This window comes from Lissotriton helveticus, chromosome 5_1 (assembly GCF_964261635.1).
Source record: "Lissotriton helveticus chromosome 5_1, aLisHel1.1, whole genome shotgun sequence".
NCBI classification, from domain to species: Eukaryota; Metazoa; Chordata; class Amphibia; order Caudata; family Salamandridae; genus Lissotriton; species Lissotriton helveticus.
This window is the reverse complement of record NC_136065.1, coordinates 1,993,519,697-1,993,540,657: the sequence shown is the minus strand read 5'-3', so window position 1 is coordinate 1,993,540,657 and position 20,961 is coordinate 1,993,519,697. Positions and strand designations below refer to the sequence as shown.

The 20,961-nt window shown below is 52.7% G+C and overlaps 1 protein-coding gene across 1 annotated transcript in view; it reads left to right on the top strand.

Annotated features, from left to right (window-relative positions):
• Window positions 1-20,961, top strand: part of LOC144752838 (E3 ubiquitin-protein ligase TRIM39-like) — a 745,961-nt gene that overhangs the window by 203,473 nt on the left and 521,527 nt on the right. The window lies entirely within an intron of this gene.

The window sequence follows — 20,961 nt, the reverse complement described above, 5'->3', positions numbered from 1 at the left end:
GTTTGATGGTGCTCCCTATGTAACGCTTCTTACACGGGCACTCTAGACAATATACTGTGTATTCTGAGTTGCAGTTCAGATGTTTCATAATCTCCCTATTTGGTTTGTCCTCTCCAGATCTTCCTGGATATTCTTTTACTTTCTTGCTATACTTGCAAGCTTTGCAGCGCAAGCACGGGAAAAAAATAAAATATATATATATATATATATATATATATATATATATATATATATATATATATATATATCCATCCATCCATCCATCCATCCATCCATCACAAAAAGCTTGCCTGGAATGAGGGAGCCACAAACAGGAAAATGAAATTTTGCCGCTTTTAATGATGATGCTAACAGCGAAAAAACAGCTTGCTGCCTCACAAGTATACTGTCCAGCCCTGCCGCGTTTCGTGCTCTCTGCAGCACTTCTTCAAAGGGTTGAGGACTTACTGCGAATGAAACCAGTCCTTCATTCCTGCACTCGTTTGTACTTCCTAACCACCGCCTCAGTGGGCGTGGCCACCACCATGGCCTGATGGTTCTTGTAGTGCGAGGGTTGACCTTCAGTGAGTTGGCTGTTTCATTCTCAGTGCAAATGAAATAAAATCCCCAGTGGGTTGTGGGTCAGTGTCACAGTTCAAACACCCCATAAATTACATCACCGGCTTTTCCCTGCTCCTCACGCTGACTCGTCGCTTGGCGCTTCAGCTCGGACTGCAAACTGCAGCTGGGTTCACCTCGTGGCTCAGGCAACAAGCCACATTAAATCCATCACAAAAAGCTTGCCTGGAATGAGGGAGCCTCAAACAGGAAAATGAAATTTTGCCGCTTTTAATGATGATGCAAACAGCGAAAAAACAGCTTGCTGCCTCACAAGTATACTGTCCAGCCCTGACGCGTTTCGTGCTCTCTGCAGCACTTCTTCAAAGGGTTGAGGACTTACTGCGAATGAAACCAGTCCTTCATTCCTGCACTCGTTTGTACTTCCTAACCACCGCCTCAGTGGGCGTGGCCACCACCATGGCCTGATGGTTCTTGTAGTGCGAGGGTTTTCCTTCAGTGAGTTGGCTGTTTCATTCTCAGTGCAAATGAAATAAAATCCCTAGTGGGTTGTGGGGTCAGTGTCACAGTTCAAACACCCCATAAATTACATCACCGGCTTTTCCCTGCTCCTCACGCTGACTCGTCGCTTGGCGCTTCAGCTCGGACTGCAAACTGCAGCTGGGTTCACCTCGTGGCTCAGGCAACAAGCCACATTAAATCCATTACAAAAAGCTTGCCTGGAATGAGGGAGCCACAAACAGGAAAATTAAATTTTGCCGCTTTTAATGATGATGCAAACAGCGAAAAAACAGCTTGCTGCCTCACAAGTATACTGTCCAGCCCTGACGCGTTTCGTGCTCTCTGCAGCACTTCTTCAAAGGGTTGAGGACTTACTGCGAATGAAACCAGTCCTTCATTCCTGCACTTGTTTGTACTTCCTAACCACCTCCTCAGTGGGCGTGGCCACCACCATGGCCTGATGGTTCTTGTAGTGCGAGGGTTTTCCTTCAGTGAGTTGGCTGTTTCATTCTCAGTCTTGCTCCTCGACAGTCCTGCTGGTACGCCACTGGCGCAACGGCGAGGGACACCAGGTGCCGTATTGGAGGGGTAAAGAAGCCGAAACGACACTCTTCAGCTCCTTACAGCAATCCACTTGGATGAATTTTGTGCATTTTGAACTGACTGAGCACGGCAGCTCACTTGAGAAGAAATGAGCACTACAAGTACCACAGACCTCAGCGGCGACCACGCCCAGTGGGCGGGAACTTTTTATACATAAGTAGTGCCCAGAACATTGCCGTGCACGGTGCAGTTTGGCAGAGAGCCCCTGATGAAGTGATGAACTCATGAAACGCGTCGGGCGGGAGCGCACAGCAGGCCGACAAGGCCCCAAGCTCGTCCCGACGACTGGGACCAAACAAGGAGCCGCAGCGGGCGGGGGGAGAGAGCCTCACCGGGCCGCAGGGGAAGGGCACAGGGCAGCGCGGACCCCATCAAGCCAACACTCACTGGGAGGCTAGAGCCAGCAAGGATCGGCTCGGGAGAGGGTCGCAAGGCCGCGCGGCCGCAGATCATCCAGCACCAGGTCAACGCGCTGCCGCCAGCATCACGCGGGGCTCCGGTCCGTTGTGCCAGGTGTCCGGGGCAAATGGAAGGCTTCTGCTGTGTGAAGGATGGCGTTACAGCATGGATTTACAGAGTCATGAAAGCCTGACTGGCGGAGCGTCAAGTGGAGGCAGCCATCTTGGTCGCCTCCGTGGCCACGCCCCCTTGCAGGAGGCATTTCAATGGGCATAAAGGCACAACAGCATAACCACGTGAGCATAGAGGCACCTTCTGCACAACCCCATCAGTGTAAGGCATCAGGCATCACCCGAAAGCATCAACACATTTGCATAAACAACATTAACAGTGGGCATACCAAAACCTTATTAGCATAAGTCAGAGCAGGCCTAAACAGGTGCATGGGGCATTTCCTTAGGCATAAAAGCACATTATGCATTTTATCAGCATACATGAAACATGAGGCAGGCCAACATTATGCCAAACATCAGTAGTGCGTCATGGGAATACCACCAGGGTGAATAAGCCACCATGCGTCCCAAACCATATGCCCCTTGTGGCATCTCAATAGCATAAAACATTAGGCAGGGGAATGTCATTGCATGAAGTGTCATCCATGTTATGCGTAAACATCCTCCAGAACACCATCAGGTCAGATACACCACATACGTCCTCAGCAGTGCACCCAGTAGATTATCGTCCCCAAGGTACCTGTAGCAGGCACCACCTGGCACTCAAGATAACCCGGCCCAATGTTGCAGAGTAACATCTGGCGCTACTGCGCCAGGGGAGCCGCCTCTCTCTCTATCGAGACTCTCAAATTAGCAATCAATCAATCAATCAATTTGTAAAGCGCGCTACTCACCCGTTAGGGTCTCAAGGCGCTGAAGGGGGGGGGGGGGTGCCTCTACTGCTCGAATAGCCAGGTCTTGAGGTGTTTCCTGAAGGTGAGATGGTCCTGGGTCAGTCGTAGGTGTGCGGGGAGGGAGTTCCATGTCTTGGCTGCCAGGTAGGAGAACGATCTTCCTCCGGTGGTGGTTTTGCGAATCCGAGGGGCGGTGACGAGGGCGAGGCTGGTGGAGCGGAGCTGGCGGGTGGGAGTGTAGAACGACAGGCGGTTGTTGAGGTATTCCGGGCCCGTGTCGTGGAGCGCTTTGTGTGCGTGGGTGAGCAGCCTAAACGTGATCCTCTTGATGACGGGGAGCCATTGCAGGTTTCTCAGGTGGGCAGATATGTTGCTGTGGCGAGGGATGTTGAGGATGAGTCGTGTGGAGGTGTTCTGTATGCGTTGAAGGCGTTTCTGAAGTTTGGCTGTGGTTCCTGCGTACAGGGCGTTTCGTAGTCCAGTCGGCTGGTGACGAGGGCCTGGGTGACCGTCTTTCTGGTTTCGGTGGGGATACACCGGAAGATCTTTCGGAGCATGCGCAGGGTGTTGAAACATGAGGACGAGACTGCGTTGACTTGCTTGGTCATCATGAGGGAGGAGTCCAGGATGAATCCCAGGTTGCGCGCGTGGTCCGTGGGTATCGGTGCGGTGCCCAGCGTCGTGTGCCACCAGGAGTCATCCCAGGCAGATGGGGATTGTCCGAGGATGAGGACTTCTTTTTTTTTTTTGTTTTTTTTTTTGATTTTTCAAAAACCTTTATTTGTATTCTTAAGGCGTACACCGCTATTTAGCCAACAACCCGGAGGCCGGCAGCATAAGTTTCTTCCTTTAAATAGCAAGTTAGCAAGTCGTGTACATTTTGCAAGTAATTAATGTATTATTTATATTCAACATCTAACATAAACACACGTGAGAGATTGTCACAGGTCAACCCAATCAGTTTCCAGTAAATGTCCCCAAGTCTCGACGCCAGCAGTCCCTGGTAGTCTGCATGGAGCCTTTCCCCTCACCCCCCCTTCTTCTCCTCCATAGGTTTCCTCAGTTCTGCCCTCAGTCACTCTCATCTCCCCCCGAGTGAGCCAGCCAGTCCACCATTGGCTGCCAGATATCGGCAGGCCTAGAGCGGAGTGGCATCAATTCCCAATACGCCGACAACTGTTTTTTGCAGTACATTGCAGATTTTATCCAACCAGATATCGTAGGTGGGGACCTCTGTTTCCATTCAAGTGCTATCTGCCGCTTGGCAAGTAGGAGCAGCATTGCCACCAGCTTTCTGGATGCGCTCGGCACCGGCAGCACAAATCCCAGGAGACCTAACAGTGGGTCAGGACCCATGGGTATATTCACCATCAGACCTATAGTGCGAAACACGTTCTCCCAGTATGTGCCTACCGGGCCACATTCCCAAGACAAGTGAAAAAATGTAGCCTCTCTCTCACCACATCTCCAACAGGAGGCGTCAGCTGTCAGTCCCATCCTCACCAGTTGCAAGGGTTTACGGTACGTTCTGTGTAGATAATTAAAGTGTATGAGCCTGAGCCTGTAATTTGGGGATAGGTGTTCTAGTTGCGTGCAACAAAACGTCCATTGTTTTTCCGATATGTGTATACCCGCCTCCCTTTCCCAGGCCGTCCTCGAGTCAGTATGTGGGACAGGTGTCGCGTTTTGTGTAGCTCTGTAGATCCTCGTTATCAATTTGTGTGAGGAGGCATTCGAGAGGACATCCTCCAATGCCGCTAGTGTCGGCGGTGCCTCCGGGAAGACCGGGTATCTACGCTTGCACGCAGCTCGCAGTTGATAATATAATAGGAGCTCCGAAGCCGTCGGGTTCGCAGAGATAGTCATTTCTTGTAGCGCTAAAAAATTGTCATCCGGGTACAGGTCCCGGCCACCTTCAGACCTCTCTCGCTCGCCCTGCGGACCACTGCCGCGTCTGTGAGTGGCTCCAGCAAGGGGTTGCCGTCCAGCGGCATACTCGGGGCATACATGTCGCTCACGCCCGCTCGTTTGGCTATACCCGCCCATGCCCAGCGCACCATCTCCACTGTGTCAACGTCCTCATGTGGCCTCTTATATTTTTTGTATACCGCCGCCCTGATGGGGCATGGGGACGCCACGTCCATCTCTATGGCCACGTGGGGTTGGTACGGTATCGGGTGGTGCCAGTAATATAGATACTGGGCTTGCGCACTATACGCATACAGCTCAAAATCTGGCGCAGCCAATCCACCCTGCCGGAACGGGAGAGTCAGGAGGTTCCAGGCCACTCTAGGTTGCCTACCCGCCCAGACTAATTCAATGACCGCAGATCGGAGCCTGCTGAAAAATGCCATTGTTAGCGGCAGAGGTATGTTTATGAATAGATACAGGAATTTGGGGACCACCACCATTTTTGCAATAGCTATGCGACCCGTCAGCGAAAGCGGAAGCGTCTTCCACTTCTTAACTTTGCCCTCTAGCCAGTCCATTGCTACACCAAAATTCGAGAGCCAGATGTCGTGAACAGTGCGGCTCACTCTAATGCCCAAGTATTTGACTTCCTCCACGACCCAGTCAATCTGAAATTCAGTATGGCACTTCACCGTGCTGTCTGTTAGTGGCAGCATGGTCGACTTCGACCAGTTAATATTGATCCCAGTGAGGCCACTATATCTGAGCACCTCCCTCATCAGCGGATCAAAATTCGTCTCCGGATCCATCATGTAAATTGTAACGTCGTCCGCATATAGGGAGATAAGCAGACCGCGCGACGTGAAGCCGATGCTCCTCTGGGTGTGGTGTTGCCGCATACGTGCCGCAAGCGGCTCCGTGGCTATGGCAAACAGTAGGGGAGAGAGCGGGCATCCCTGCCTCGTCCCTCTCGTGATCTTTATAGGGTCTGAAGTTTGCCCGTTCACACGCACCCTTGCAGTCGGGCGATTATATAGAACGCCGATGCGTCTGGCAAACAGCGGGCTGAAGCCCATTCGAGTAAAGAGTGCGTAGAGGAACTTCCACTCCAGGGAGTCAAATGCCTTAGTCGCATCGAGTAACGCGGCAGCAGCCTTCGACTTGGGGTCCAGGTAGTGGAGTAACCCGAACAGAACCCTCAGGTTGTGTGATGTGGATCTCTCCAGGACAAAACCCGACTGGTCTGATAGTGCTATTTGCGGCAGCATATATTTAAGCCGATCCGCCAGCAGTTTCGCATAAATCTTGGCGTCTACATTAATGAGTGAAAGGGGTCGGTAAGAGTCTGGCTCGAGAGGGTCCTTACCAGGCTTGAGTAAGGTAATGATCAGTGCCTCGCGCATCGATTGCGGAAGTATCTCCGATTCGACCGCTTCCTCGAAGACCTTGTGTAGTTTAGGTACCAGAATATCTGCATATTCTTTGTAAAATTCTGACGTTAAACCGTCCGGTCCTGGTGCTTTACCAGGCGGCATGCTCATTATTATTGCCCATATGTCCTCCTGCGAGAACGGTAAGTCCATGTATTGTCTGGCCCCATTGTTAAACCAGGCCAGAGCGATTGTGTCCAAATAGTCTGTAAGTGTTTTGTGGTAAATAAATAATTAATTACCGGTACTATTTTTGAATACATTAATAATAACAGATAGCTCAATAAATAAGAGGCAGGATCCGATGTATCTGAGTCTAACAGGCTTTAATCAGGCACAAGGGAAGGGACAGGATCGGAACAGCCTGAAATAGAATGGCATAGAAGAAGGCAGCTGCAACGTCTCATTAACAGTACAAGGTATATATAGTAAAACATCACAATTACATTACATACAGTAGGCGTAACAAGTGACAAGCGTAAGATAAGAACACATGGGCGTGAAAAGAAGGCGTGCACAGGGCGTGCACGTAGACATGTGATGAGAACGTCACAGAAGTGTCATAAAGTGGGTGGATACATGGAGGGGGCTACCTGAGCAGCTGGAACCTTTAACCTAGTGGTGCGCGCAAACGGGCCATGACGTGTTACCGGGGAGAACTGGGAGCTATGACTTCTGCACTAGAAGAGGAGACTAAAGTCTGCGGTGTCAGGACGACATGTACCTATAGCATATCTGGTATCTGGTGTTTGGAGTACATGTTGATAGAATCTAAAAGTTATCAGGGCAAAGGCTACTTGACACTAAGGCTGGTGCATGCATATATTCTACATGTATTGCGTGTGCTATGATTCTTCATGAATATTAATACAGTAATTCTCTTGCATGGAGACAGAAAGACTAGACTATAGCTGAAGCTGTTTATGTGGTTCGCTAGCTTAGGAATGTGAAGACGGAGAGCTGAACTGATAACTAGAGGCATAACATATTCTTGGCAGACAGGCAGGCAGAGCCAGGCCGGGCACCGCGCTGCGTGGCAGGAAGTAAGTGAAGGGTCAGGGATGCAGGTGGGGCTGCATCGCTCCTCAGAGTGGGTTCAGGAGACTGGAGCTTGAATCTGGTTTCCGGGCCCTTTTGAGGCCTAGAAACGGGGACAATGCGGGGAATATAACGTGCACACTGTAAAACGTGGCAACATAGGCCTAATACTCGTTGCTTTCACGAGAACTGGAAACTGGCATACTAGAGTTGGACACAACTATAATTGCGTCTTTAATCGATCATAGGGGGATATATGCATATCGATCATGCACATATAACATAGGATGGGGAACACGTAGGCACATATGACAAGGCAAAATTCAATTTTCCTCATTCCCTCCTTGTGCCCTACGTTTCCATCAGGAAACATCAATATTCATGATACCATCTATCTGTTCATATAGCATCATTTGCTCGTCTCGAATTGTCTTGGAACGGGACTTAGGACTAGGAATACAAGAGGTAGCACACAAGCCGCAAATCGCAGGGCCACATTGTAAACAGAGACAGCAACTGAATATAATCATTACTGCTATACCTAGGAATGACAATACTTTCCATCCCCAGGCAGATATTATACTCCAGAGCCAACCGGACCATGTCCAGGTGCCTGGATTCTGGTGTAACTGATGGGCAATTTTATGAAGTCTGGTTATAGCTGAATAAACAGACGGTGCGTTATTAGGAATGAAAATGCAGCAACTAGATCCGATGACTCTACAAGCTCCTCCCCTATCGGCCAGTATGACGTCAAGGACGAGGCGATTTTGGAGCACAACAAATCTCATAGCAGATTGCTCTTCAGTTAAGTTACCTAGAGCGGAAGTAGTCTCATTCACTACTGCTTCAAGGGTTCTGGTTAGCCTACGTATTAACTTACTATTCTGGACAGGACCTATGAAGAAGAAGAAACCTTTATTGAAATCTTGATATTGTTCTAAGGCAGTTTCAGTTTGATCGACAATTGGGGACTCAGTCTCCCTTCAATGTCTAACGTGTACTAGATGTGTGTTTCTGTGATAATCGGATGGGGCTAGGAAAACTGGTGGCAGTAGGAAGGCAATGTAACATGTTCCATCTCAATCTAGGGGCAGACGAACATATGCGGTCTGGCCACATACAAAATAAGAATGACGTGAGGCTTTGAAAATAGATTTCCCACTGTCACTATACTCGACCACAGTAGTACAATCACTATGTCCTACATGTGCGGAACCATTCTTTCTGACACATAATTCGCCTTTCACGGGTAGAACTGAAATAGCAGGCAAATCTGGAGTAGTCTCGGACTGAACATTCAAAACCATGAAATTCGAGGAATAATTACCTAGATCATATACTTCATTTTCTAGATCTAACCCTGTTCTATGGGAAAGACCTTCCTTGTCTGGGAAACATGTTCTATTCAGAAGGGACATATCATTCGAGGATGACGTTAACGTGGACCATGCTCCACACGAACCATTGTGTGAAAACGGATAGGGAAAGAGTGGCAGAACTCCCTTCGGTGTCTGGAAAGGGGGGAGTCGACCACACACCCAACAATTAGTGGCATTGCTGGTCTGATGTGAATAGTGTAACATTCGGATAAACGTATTATTACGCATGGCAAGACGATAAGATAACTCGTGAGGAGGCAGGTCACTAAAAGTGTGCTCTACTGTAACATTAGAAAACATATGTACATGTGAATTAATAGGAAAACATAAATGTAAGGCATAACTTATGCAGGTAACCATAAGACTCAGAAATATCATGAAAAATAAAGTAACAATGCATCTACTTCGAAGATTCTTTTGATAACGTATTCTCTTAGAGTTTTGACTAACTCTCTCACTGTGTGGGTCTATCTCATACATGTCAGGAACCTGTCTAACCGTTTCACCCGAGAGGGACTTAGACAATTAAACTGGCTGACTTACTAGACCTTAACTTTTCTTTATACTCCTGCTGCGGAGTTTTCTCTAACAGGGGAAGCTTAGATTCAGTGTCTGGGCAGTCCTTGAGAACGGGGCAGTCCTTGAAAAAAGTCTTTGGCCGAAGTCCATGGAATCGCTTTACATGACTGGAGTGCAACCACCCCTTCCGGCCTTCCACCTTGATAGCCGTCCTTGTTGTTAGCAATACAAGTCTTGGCTCCTTCCAGCGGGGCTCCAGCGGACTTGAACGATCAAAATTCCTCACGAGTACTAGGTCGCCTGGTATGACCTCGTGCGGTTTCACTTGAGTGTTGTCTGGAAAAGCAGCGGCAACCTGTGAACGACAAGAGAGTAGTGCAGACATCAAGGAAGCCAGGTAATCTGTCAGCATATTACTGTCAACATCTGTAATTGTACGTGGTCTAGGTGTACCCCACATGTTTGGGGGACGACCGAACACTACCTCATAAGGGGACAGACCTGAACGGGAGTGAGCGACCATTCTCATATAGAAAAGGGCGACTGGCAGTGCTACCATCCAATCTACGCCTTTCTCTGCGCATACTTTGGCAATGCGGATTTTCAGAGTCTGATTATGTCTCTCTACGAGACCGGCTGCTTCAGGATGTCGTACACAATGGAACTTCCACTGGTACCCTAACAGAAGGGATACTTGTTTCATGAGTTCGGATGAGAATGGCTGGCCGTTATCTGAATACACGACCCTAGGTAATCCATAGCGGGGGAAAAACTCACGAACCAACTGCCTGGCAGTGGTCGCAGCAGTATAATCTGGGACTGGATAGGCTTCTGTCCATCTGGACAAAGCGCATACAACTACGAGGACATACTTGAAACCTCGACATCGCTCCATCTGAATATAATCCATCTGGAGGACTTCAAAAGGGTGGTCAGGAGGATGGAATCCACCTTGTTCCACCGGGACACCTTTACCTGGATTGAACTGACAACATATCATGCAGGTACGCACTTTCTGCTTGGCTGCTGCTCGTAAATGCTTGTTAAACCAGAGGTTCTGAATACTGTCTAACATGGCCTTTTCTCCTAAGTGTGCTGGACTATGTGCGGTGTTAATAATGACTTGAACCATAGAGTCGGGGAGAAACCATGTGGCTTTTCCCTTCGTCAACCATCCTTGATCTGTCTGGACCCCTCCTTGTTCAGACCATTTCTTGATTTCATCGGGAGTAGCATGTGACTGTATATCTAGTACGTCTTGTATAGGGTCCTTAACTGTCATACAAGTAGTCTGATCTGGAATGTCTGTCTGTGTCGTGTTAACTGGAATGTCTGGAGTCTGAGCTGTAAGCTTGGCTGTTCGATCTGCTAGATCGTTACCCTGGGAAATGATGTCAGTGACTTTCGTATGTGCCTTGCACTTCATGATAGCAATAGCTGTCGGTAAATGTATTGCATCTAACAGAGCTTGAATGAGGGGGCCATGCTGAATCTTGGTTCCATGAGAAGTCATAAAACCTCTTTCTTGCCAGAGCACTCCAAAGTCGTGTACGACTCCGAATGCATAACGTGAATCTGTGTATATATTTACTTTCAGGTTCTTAGCTCGTATGCAGGCTTGAGTCAGAGCGACAAGCTCTGCTGCTTGAGCAGACAGGGTGTCAATACGATGTGTTTCTATAACTTCAGTGTCAGTAGTCACTGCATACGCGGCTACTAGTTCTCCTGTACTTGTTCTCATACATGAACCATCCACATAAAGTGTCAGGTCGGGATCAGGTAATGCAATGTCTGTCAAGTCTTGTCTTGGCTTTGTCATGGTGTTAACAACTTCCACACAGTCATGTGTGGCAGGATTTGAGGTAACTGAGGGTAACAGTGTAGCAGGATTTAAAATGTTGCAGCGTCTGATTTCTATGTGTGGCTGAAACAGTGTCAGTTCATAACCTGTTAAACGTGCAATAGTCAAGTGCTGAGTCTGTGTTCGGTTTAAAAGAACTTCCACGGAGTGTGGAACTTGTACTGTCAGGGAATGTCCTAACACTATGGAATCACTTTGTCTGATAGCTAGTGCTGTGGCTGCAACTGACCTGAGGCACGCAGGCAGAGCCTGGGCCACTGGATCTAATGTGCTAGAGAAATAAGCACAGGGCTTGTATTGTCCTGCTTGATCTTGTGTGAGAACAGATAATGCAGTACCATCACGTTCAGTGACAAAAAGTGTAAAAGGCTTACTGTAGTTCGGTGTTGCTAGAACAGGTGCTTGGCATAAAGCTTTCTTTAATTCATTGAAAACAAGTGTATGTTCCTGGGTCCAAGGGAGGACAGTCGATACGGCTGCCTCCTGTGTCGTTAACTGTATCAGTGGCTTGGCTAGAAATGCGTACTGAGGAATCCATTGTCTGCAGTAAGAAGTGAGGCCGATAAAAGCTCGTACCTCCTTCTGAGTCTTGGGCTGTGGAAGATGTGCTATTAACTGGATACGGTCAGGTGTCAACTGCCTACCCCTCTTGGACAGTAAATGTCCAAGGTAGACCACTTGCTGGACACAGAATTGCAATTTAGAAGGGGACACCTTGTGCCCCATCTCGGCCAGGAAATACAAGACTGTAAGGGACGCACGTTCGCAGTCACGTTCAGAACGAGCTGTGATCAATAGATCATCGACTTGACATCGACATCATTAGAATTGCTTGACCTCTGAGGCGGAAGCCGGAGGTGTCATCACGCTCGTATTTTTTTAAAACTTGAAACTGTGAATTAATTTGTATTTTAAAATCTATGCACCTACCCCCAGTCACTGCAACCACTTCCCCGCCAAGCAGACACCCATAACCAGCGGAACATAGCGCTGTTGGGAAAGGGAATTGGCACACGGACGCCATCGCTGGGAAACGCGAGGCCACGCCCACAAGATAGGCCACGCCCACCTCCCACCCTATGTAAGCGCTGATTAAGAGCGCCGGTCATTAGAATTGCTTGACCTCTGAGGCGGAAGCCGGAGGTGTCATCACGCTCGTATTTTTTTAAAACTTGAAACTGTGAATTAATTTGTATTTTAAAATCTGTGCACCTACCCCCAGTCACTGCAACCACTTCCCCGCCAAGCAGACACCCATAACCAGCGGAACATAGCGCTGTTGGGAAAGGGAATTGGCACACGGACGCCATCGCTGGGAAACGCGAGGCCACGCCGACACGATAGGCCACGCCCACCTCCCCTCCTATGTAAGCGCTGATTAAGAGCGCCGGTCATTAGAATTGCTTGACCTCTGAGGCGGAAGCCGGAGGTGTCATCACGCTCGTATTTTTTTAAAACTTGAAACTGTGAATGAATTTGTATTTAAAATCTGTGCACCTACCCCCAGTCACTGCAACCACTTCCCCGCCAAGCAGACACCCATAACCAGCGGAACATAGCGCTGTTGGGAAAGGGAATTGGCACACGGACGCCATCGCTGGGAAACGCGAGGCCACGCCCACACGATAGGCCACGCCCACCTCCCGCCCTATGTAAGCGCTGATTAAGAGCGCCGGTCATTAGAATTGCTTGACCTCTGAGGCGGAAGCCCGAGGTGTCATCACGCTCGTATTTTTTTAAAACTTGAAACTGTGAATTAATTTGTATTTAAAATCTGTGCACCTACCCCCAGTCACTGCAACCACTTCCCCGCCAAGCAGACACTCATAACCAGCGGAACATAGCGCTGTTGGGAAAGGGAATTGGCACACGGATGCCATCGCTGGGAAACGCGAGGCCACGCCCACACGATAGGCCACGCCCACCTCCCACCCTATGTAAGCGCTGATTAAGAGCGCCGGTCATTAGAATTGCTTGACCTTTGAGGCGGAAGCCGGAGGTGTCATCACGCTCGTATTTTTTTAAAACTTGAAACTGTGAATTAATTTGTATTTTAAAATCTGTGCACCTACCCCCAGTCACTGCAACCACTTCCCCGCCAAGCAGACACCCATAACCAGCGGAACATAGCGCTGTTGGGAAAGGGAATTGGCACACGGACGCCATCGCTGGGAAACGCGAGGCCACGCCCACACGATAGGCCACGCCCACCCTCTCTCTCCATAAATGTGTATCCCACGCAAGCGCAGCGGACGAGCGCAGCGGGAGCGCCGTTTGCGCGCCGAAGGCGCGCCTAAGGCAAGCCCGTCTGCGCCCGTCCGCGACCAGACGGGACCAGGGGCCACCCCCCCTTCCTCTCCCGTTTCTCCGGTCAGGACTTACAGCCCCGCGGTCCTACGCTTCATAGGAAGCAGAGCTAGTGCCTTATGTACCCGCACTTTCGCAGCCACATCCCTCCCTCCCTGTTGCTCCGAATGCAAACATTCCTTCCGAAACACCCTGGCAGGCCCCTCGGTACAGAAATATTGCATGTTGGCATTAAATTGTCGATCATTGCCAAAGCATGGCACTCAAATGTCCATGCTGCTAGAGGAGCGCAAGCCAGATGTTATCTTTCTAACAGAGACCTGGCTCTCCACTCAATCTGACCCAGACATAGTCGCAGCTCTACCCAGTGGATACCACATCGTTAGATCGGATAGACCAGCAGGAAGAGGTGGCGGTCTGGCTGTCATTTTCAAAGACCAGTACCGTTGTCGCACCACAGCAGAGAGTATCCCCGAGTGCGAAAGCATGGAATTCTGCATAGAGTTCAACGCCAACACTTCTTTCTCGGGCACGTTGATTTACCGTCCCCCTGATCCAACAAAACTGTTCCATAGGTCGCTCCCGGAGATTATAGCGAAAAGAACTTTATCCGCGGCTAACTACACAGTCCTAGGAGACCTGAATCTTCATTTTAACTCCCCCGCAGATAATATTGCCAAGGAGCTAATAGACGACCTTGGAGCTCTTCAGCTGTTCCAGCTGGTCACAGCTCCTACCCATGAGAAGGCCAATCTGCTCGATCCAATTTTCAGTAGCTGTAGCGATCTGACTGTTGACTATCCTATCCCCCTCCCATGGTCAGACCATTTTTTGATTCCGTTTTCTTGGGCCATCCACAAGGTCCCCCAGCTACCCCCCCGGACAACAATCAGGAGGAACTGGTCAAAACTCCAGCTGGAATCCTGGATGTGCAGCCTGGACTCTACCCGCCCGCTTCCCTGCTCAAACCCCAGTGTAGCAAACGAAAAATATGTCAGCTGGATCACTAACTCATTGGATACGATCCTTCCTCTCCGGAGATCCTCATCTAAGAGAATGCATAAATCTGCGCCCTGGTTCTCCGACTCCTTAAGAGAACTAAAACGCTGCTGCTGGCAACGAGAGAGAGCCTGGCGTTTAGACTTTCTCCCAGAAAAAAAGGTAGCCTACAAAGAGGCTATAAAGGCTTATAGAGATGGGATTAAGACGGCGAAAGCGACCTTCTACTCTGATAAAATCCTAGAGGCTAAATCTAAGCCCAGGGAAATTTTTCAGATAATAAAACACTGCTCAAGTGTCATTACCGCCCCCCCTCCGAGCAAAACCCAAGACCAATGCAACGAGCTTTCGGACTTTTTCTACAACAAAGTCCTGAAAATATACTCCACCTTTCAAACGGGAGCCTCAGCCCCAGAGACAGCCGACCTACCCTCCCCTACAATCCTCCCTCCCCCAGAACAGTTAACCCTCGAGCACTTCCCTCCCCTGGACCTCGACACCCTCGGTAAAATGGCACGCCAAGTTAAAGCGGGCTCCCCGCGTGACCCAGCCCCACCAGAAGTTCTGATACAAGCACATGAAGCCACCTTGCCTGTTATCTTGGAACTCCTAAATACATCTATAGCCTCATGTACTGTTCCTACAGCATGGAAACAAGCCATGGTACGGGCGTTGCTGAAAAAACCTAACCTGGACCCCGATGACCACTCCAACTATCGTCCCATTTCACTCCTCCCTTGGGTTGGCAAGGTGTTGGAAAAATACATAAATGTCCAACTGGTCCAGTTCATTGAAAATCACTCCCTACTGGATGTATCCCAGACAGGTTTCAGGCCGAAACATGGCACCGAAACTGCCTTACTAGCGGTGGCCAAGGAATCCCGAAGGGTTCTGGATCAGGGAGGATCAGTGGCAGTGATCCTCCTTGATCTAAGCGCCGCCTTCGAAACGGTCAGCTATGCCATCTTGCTGAACCGTCTCCGGGACATCGGAGTCTCAGGCGACTCTCTAAGGTGGTTCGACTCCTTCCTGTCCGATAGATCTTTTCAGATCTTCGATGGCGACATAATATCAACCAGCAGGCCTCTCAGCTGTGGAGTACCACAGGGCTCTTCTTTGAGCCCTGTGCTATTCAATGTCTACATGAGACCACTGGCTGGGATCGTCGAACCGTACGGCATCAAAATTGTGTCGTACGCCGACGACACTCAGCTAGTGGTATCACTGGCTCAAGAGAACATCAGTCAACTCCATGGAGGTCTGCGGAGCTGCCTAGAAGATGTTAAGGAGTGGATGACCAGCTCCTCCCTTAAACTGAACGGAGACAAAACGGAGCTCTTGCTGCTAGGCCCAGCCTCGCCGATACCTTTCACTTCCCTATGGCCCCAAGCCCTGGGCACTCCCCCTACCCCCAAGGAAAGCGTCAAGAGCCTAGGAGGGTGGCTGGACAGGAAGCTTTCCTTTTCCATCCAGGCTACTAAGCTGTCCGCCACCTGCTTTGGCATCCTTAAAACTCTAAGGAAAGTTCTTCCACTTCTTCCTCTAGAAGCCAAGAAAGTGGCAGTACAAGGCCTCATCCAGTCGCGCCTGGACTCAAACAATGCCCTATATGTAGGGGCTCCCGAGATGACTCTCCGGAAACTCCAGGTGGTGCAGAACTGCGCCGCACGCACCCTGCTACAGATTCCACGAGCCCAGTCAGCCAGACCTGCATTAAAAAGTCTTCACTGGCTACCAGTCAAGCACAGGGTGACATTCAAGGCTCTGTGCATTGCGCACCGGGCCTTTTGGAAAACAGGACCCTCAATTAACAGCAACCTTGTCATCCCCTATCACCCAAATAGGAACCTCTGCTCCACTGAGGCTTTCCTGGCAGTGGTTCCTAGAGTGAAGAGAGCTAGATCCGGGGGTAGGCTGTTCTCACTGAACACAGCTAAACTTTGGAACACCCTCCCCCTCTCACTCCGTTCCAACCCGGACCTGCTCTCATTCCGTAAAAAGTTGAAGACTTTATTATTCGCCAAAGCCTCCGAGCTCTAATCTGTCACTCAGCATGTCTCTCCAATTCTTACCTCAGCGCTTGGACGCCCTCGGGCATCAACCGCGCTCAATAAATCTATTTCTAATTCTAATTCTAATCGACATACTGGAGCAGAGCAGTGTCAGTTGGCATGTGAATATTGTCTAGTTGTCTTTTAAGTGCTTGATTATAAATGCTAGGGCTTTCTGTGAAACCTTGAGGAGCTCGTGTGAATTTATAGCTTCTTCCATTTAAACAGAATCCGAAAAGGAATTGGCTGTCTGGATGAATGGGGACACTAAAGAATGCGTTCTTGAGATCGATAACAGTAAAGAACGTAGCTTCAGAATCAATGGCAGTCAATAGGGAAGAAATATCTGGAACCACTGGGTACTGGGGTATGATACATTTATTAAGTTCTCGAAGGTCAATCACTAATCGATAAACTGGAGGTGCATTTGGATCAGTACGTTTCAGAATCGGAATGATAGGAGAATTACATACATTGGAGTCAGTTTCTACAACTACTCCTTGAGCAATGAGCTCGTCAATAATTTTGGATAAGGCTGCTACAGCCTCAGGTAGCAATTTGTACTGTCGGATTCGTGGTAATACAACACCTTGCTTCAGGGTAACACGATGGGGTGTGATGTGCATACAACCTACATCAGTTGGACCTTGCGCCCATAAATGCTGTGGTACATTCAATCATCTTGGATCAAAATCACGTAATACATAATGACCTTTAAAATCTCTTAAAAACAATCACACCCCTTCTGGGGAACAGCATATAACTGCTCCTAATTCTTTCAGAGTCTTTATACCAAGTAAGTTCTCTGGACATGATTTCGTTAGTAACAAGTCTGTAGTTCGGGACAATGGACCAACTTCTAGAGTAACTGGTTTCGATATTTCATTAACAATAGGCTTTCCTGAAAATCCAAGGGAAACATTTCTAGAGCCTGAGAGTGGAGCCCCTGGAACCTCGTCATGACTGATGGTAGTCCTACTTGCCCCTGTATCAATCAGAAACTTTCTGTCTTTCCCTAATACTTGACTGTGTACATAGGGACCCTCTTGATCTACAGGAATCTCGATGAGAGGCAAGCCAACCTCCCTCTCTAGGCTGTTTCATGAATACGGCTGATAATCTGGATACTCTGACTGTGCGTACTGGTACATCTGCTGTGTAACGTGTTGTGTTGCAGCTATAGGCTGCGGTACCGTAACTGTCTGTGGTGCATTCTGCGGCTGGGAAGTCTGTGAAACTTGTTCTTGTCTAGGCGGACGTGGTCTCTCTTTTGTTTTACCAGTAGCTATGTTGTGTTTCAGAACTGCACATTCGTTTATATAATGACCTGGCTGTTTACAGTAATTGCATGTCCCTCTAGCCCCTTCAGTGCTAATGACGGCTCCAGCTCGTCATGATTCCAGTAGGGAAGGTGTTGGTACATTCCTTATGTTGGAGCGCCATCTAGAGCAAGTCCGGTAGATAATGTGTTTTGCAATAGTAGCGCGCAATGCTTTCCAATGGGGCGACCAGATTGCCGGGCTTACATGGAAGGCCTGAGGTCCAGGGGAGGGCGGCCTCCCCATCCCGGGCGCTGTCCTTGGTCCTGCTGCGTGGCAGGGTGCCCGGGACGGGGTCCTGGAGGGCCCGGGGAGGCTTCCCCTGCGCCTCCGGGCTTGGGAGCCCAGGCTGGGTCCAAGGGCCCGGCCGGGCCCCGGGTCGGGTGCCACGGCCCTGGGCCCTGTCTCCCAGCCTGCCGCACTGCCAAGGGCCCGGGGAGCCTCCCCTTGCTTGGCTGGGTTCAGGAGCAGTGGCTAGGGCCCCTGAGGGCCCGGGGAGGGCGGCCTCCCCACCCCGGGCTCTGTCCTTGGTCCTGCTGCGTGGCAGGGTGCCCGGGACGGGGTCCGGAGGGACCGGGGAGGCGTCCCATGCACCTCCGGGCTTGGGAGCCCCGGCTGCGTCCAGGGGCCCGGCCGGGCCCCGGGTCGGGTGCCACGGCCCTGGGCCCTGTCTCCCAGCCTGCCGCACTGCCAAGGGCCCGGGAAGGGGTTCCGATGTGCCCGGGGAGCCTCCCCTTGCTTGGCTGGGTTCAGGAGCAGTGGCTAGGGCCCCTGAGGGCCCGGGGAGGGCGGCCTCCCCACCCCGGGCTCTGTCCTTGGTCCTGCTGCGTGGCAGGGTGCCCGGGACGGGGTCCGGAGGGACCGGGGAGGCGTCCCATGCGCCTCCGGGCTTGGGAGCCCCGGCTGCGTCCAGGGGCCCGGCCGGGCCCCGGGTCGGGTGCTCCGGCCCTGGGCCCTGTCTCCCAGCCTGCCGCACTGCCAAGGGCCCGGGAAGGGGTTCCGATGTGCCCGGGGAGCCTCCCCTTGCTTGGCTGGGTTCAGGAGCAGTGGCTAGGGCCCCTGAGGGCCCGGGGAGGGCGGCCTCCCCACCCCGGGCTCTGTCCTTGGTCCTGCTGCGTGGCAGGGTGCCCGGGACGGGGTCCGGAGGGACCGGGGAGGCGTCCCATGCACCGCCGGGCTTGGGAGCCCCGGCTGCGTCCAGGGGCCTGGCCGGGCCCCGGGTCGGGTGCCACGGCCCTGGGCCCTGTCTCCCAGCCTGCCGCACTGCCAAGGGCCCGGGAAGGGGTTCCGATGTGCCCGGGGAGCCTCCCCTTGCTTGGCTGGGTTCAGGAGCAGTGGCTAGGGCCCCTGAGGGCCCGGGGAGGGCGGCCTCCCCACCCCGGGCTCTGTCCTTGGTCCTGCTGCGTGGCAGGGTGCCCGGGACGGGGTCCGGAGGGACCGGGGAGGCGTCCCATGCGCCTCCGGGCTTGGGAGCCCCGGCTGGGTCCAGGGGCCCGGGCGGGCCCCGGGTCGGGTGCTCCGGCCCTGGGCCCTGTCTCCCAGCCTGCCGCATGGCCAAGGGCCCGGGAAGGGGTTCTGATGTGCCCGGGGAGCCTCCCCTTGCTTGGCTGGGTTCAGGAGCAGTGGCTAGGGCCCCTGAGGGCCCGGGGAGGGCGGCCTCCCCACCCCGGGCTCTGTCCTTGGTCCTGCTGCGTGGCAGGGTGCCCGGGACGGGGTCCGGAGGGACCGGGGAGGCGTCCCATGCGCCTCCGGGCTTGGGAGCCCCGGCTGGGTCCAGGGGCCCGGGCGGGCCCCGGGTCGGGTGCTCAGGCCCTGGGCCCTGTCTCCCAGCCTGCCGCACTGCCAAGGGCCCGGAAAGGGGTTCCGATGTGCCCGGGGAGCCTCCCCTTGCTTGTCTGTGTTCAGGAGCTCCATCCGGGGCCCCTGAGGGCCCCGGGGAGGGTGGCCTCCCCACCCCGGGCTCCGTCCTGGGTCCTGCCGCGGGGCAGGGTGCCCGGGACGGGGTCCGGCGGGCCCGGGGAGGCTTCCCCTGTGCCTCCGGGCCTGGGAGCCCCGGCTGGGTCCAGGGGCCCGGTCGAGGGCCCCGGGTCGGGCGCTCCGGCCCTGGGCCCGGTCCCCCGGGCTGCCGCTCCACCCAGGGCCCAGGACAGGGGTCCGTCGGTCCCTTGCAGGCCTCCCCTGCTTGTCAAGGTGTAAGCGGGCCCCGGGTCGGAGGGCCCGCCGGCCCCTGGCAGCCTCCATGGCTGTGGCCCGGCTGGGGCCCCGGGCCTCCGGCCCGCCATGCCCCGGGCGCCCGCTCCCTCCTTTGTGGGGGCACGGGGCGACCGGATGGCATCCCTTTCGTGCCCGGCCATCTGGTCGCCCGGATCCCCTCGGCCATCTGGTCTCCCGGATCCCCTCGGCCATCTGGTCTCCAGGATCCCCTCGGCCATCTGGTCTCCCGGATCGCCTCGGCCATCTGGTCGCCCGCAATGCTTTCCAATGGGGGCGACCAGGTGGCCGAACTTCCCTGGAAGTCCCGATGAGGTGCCATTTGCCTCCCGGATCCCAGCGAGGGCTCCAGGAGGTCGGGTACTTTCGCGCCTTGGGTCCCCTCTGTCACCTCTAGTGCACGGATTACAAGAAAGGGGGGTAATTTTCCTCCGGATTACTAGGGAGAGGGTCAGTCAGACCTCCGTGTGGTCTGGCGATTCTGAATCAGGGGAAGGCAGGACCCGGGCCCTCCCGCCGGGGCCCCCAGGGGCCTGGGTACGCACCTGCTGCTTAGCCCCCTTGCCGATGGGCCTTTTCCTCCGAGTTTGCTCAGGCAGGTCCCCGCGAGGTCTGGCCATGCTGAGACGGGGCCAGGCAGCACCCGGGCCCGCCCGCCGGGGCCCCCAGGGGCCCGGGAATGCACCTGCCTCTCAGCCCTTTCCCGATGGTCCTTTTTCTCCGAGTTTTTTTCCACAGTCTGACCTCCGATAGGTCCGGCGGTTCCGAATCAGGGGAAGGCAGGACCCGGGCCCGCCCGCCGGGGCCCCCAGGGGCCCGGGTACGCACCTGCCGCTCAGCCCCCTTGCCGATGGGCCTTTTCCTCCGAGTTTTCTCAGGCAGGCCTCCCCGAGGTCTGGCCATGCCGAGACAGGGACAGGCAGCACCCGGGCCCGCCTCGCGGGGCCCCCAGGGGCCCGGGTACG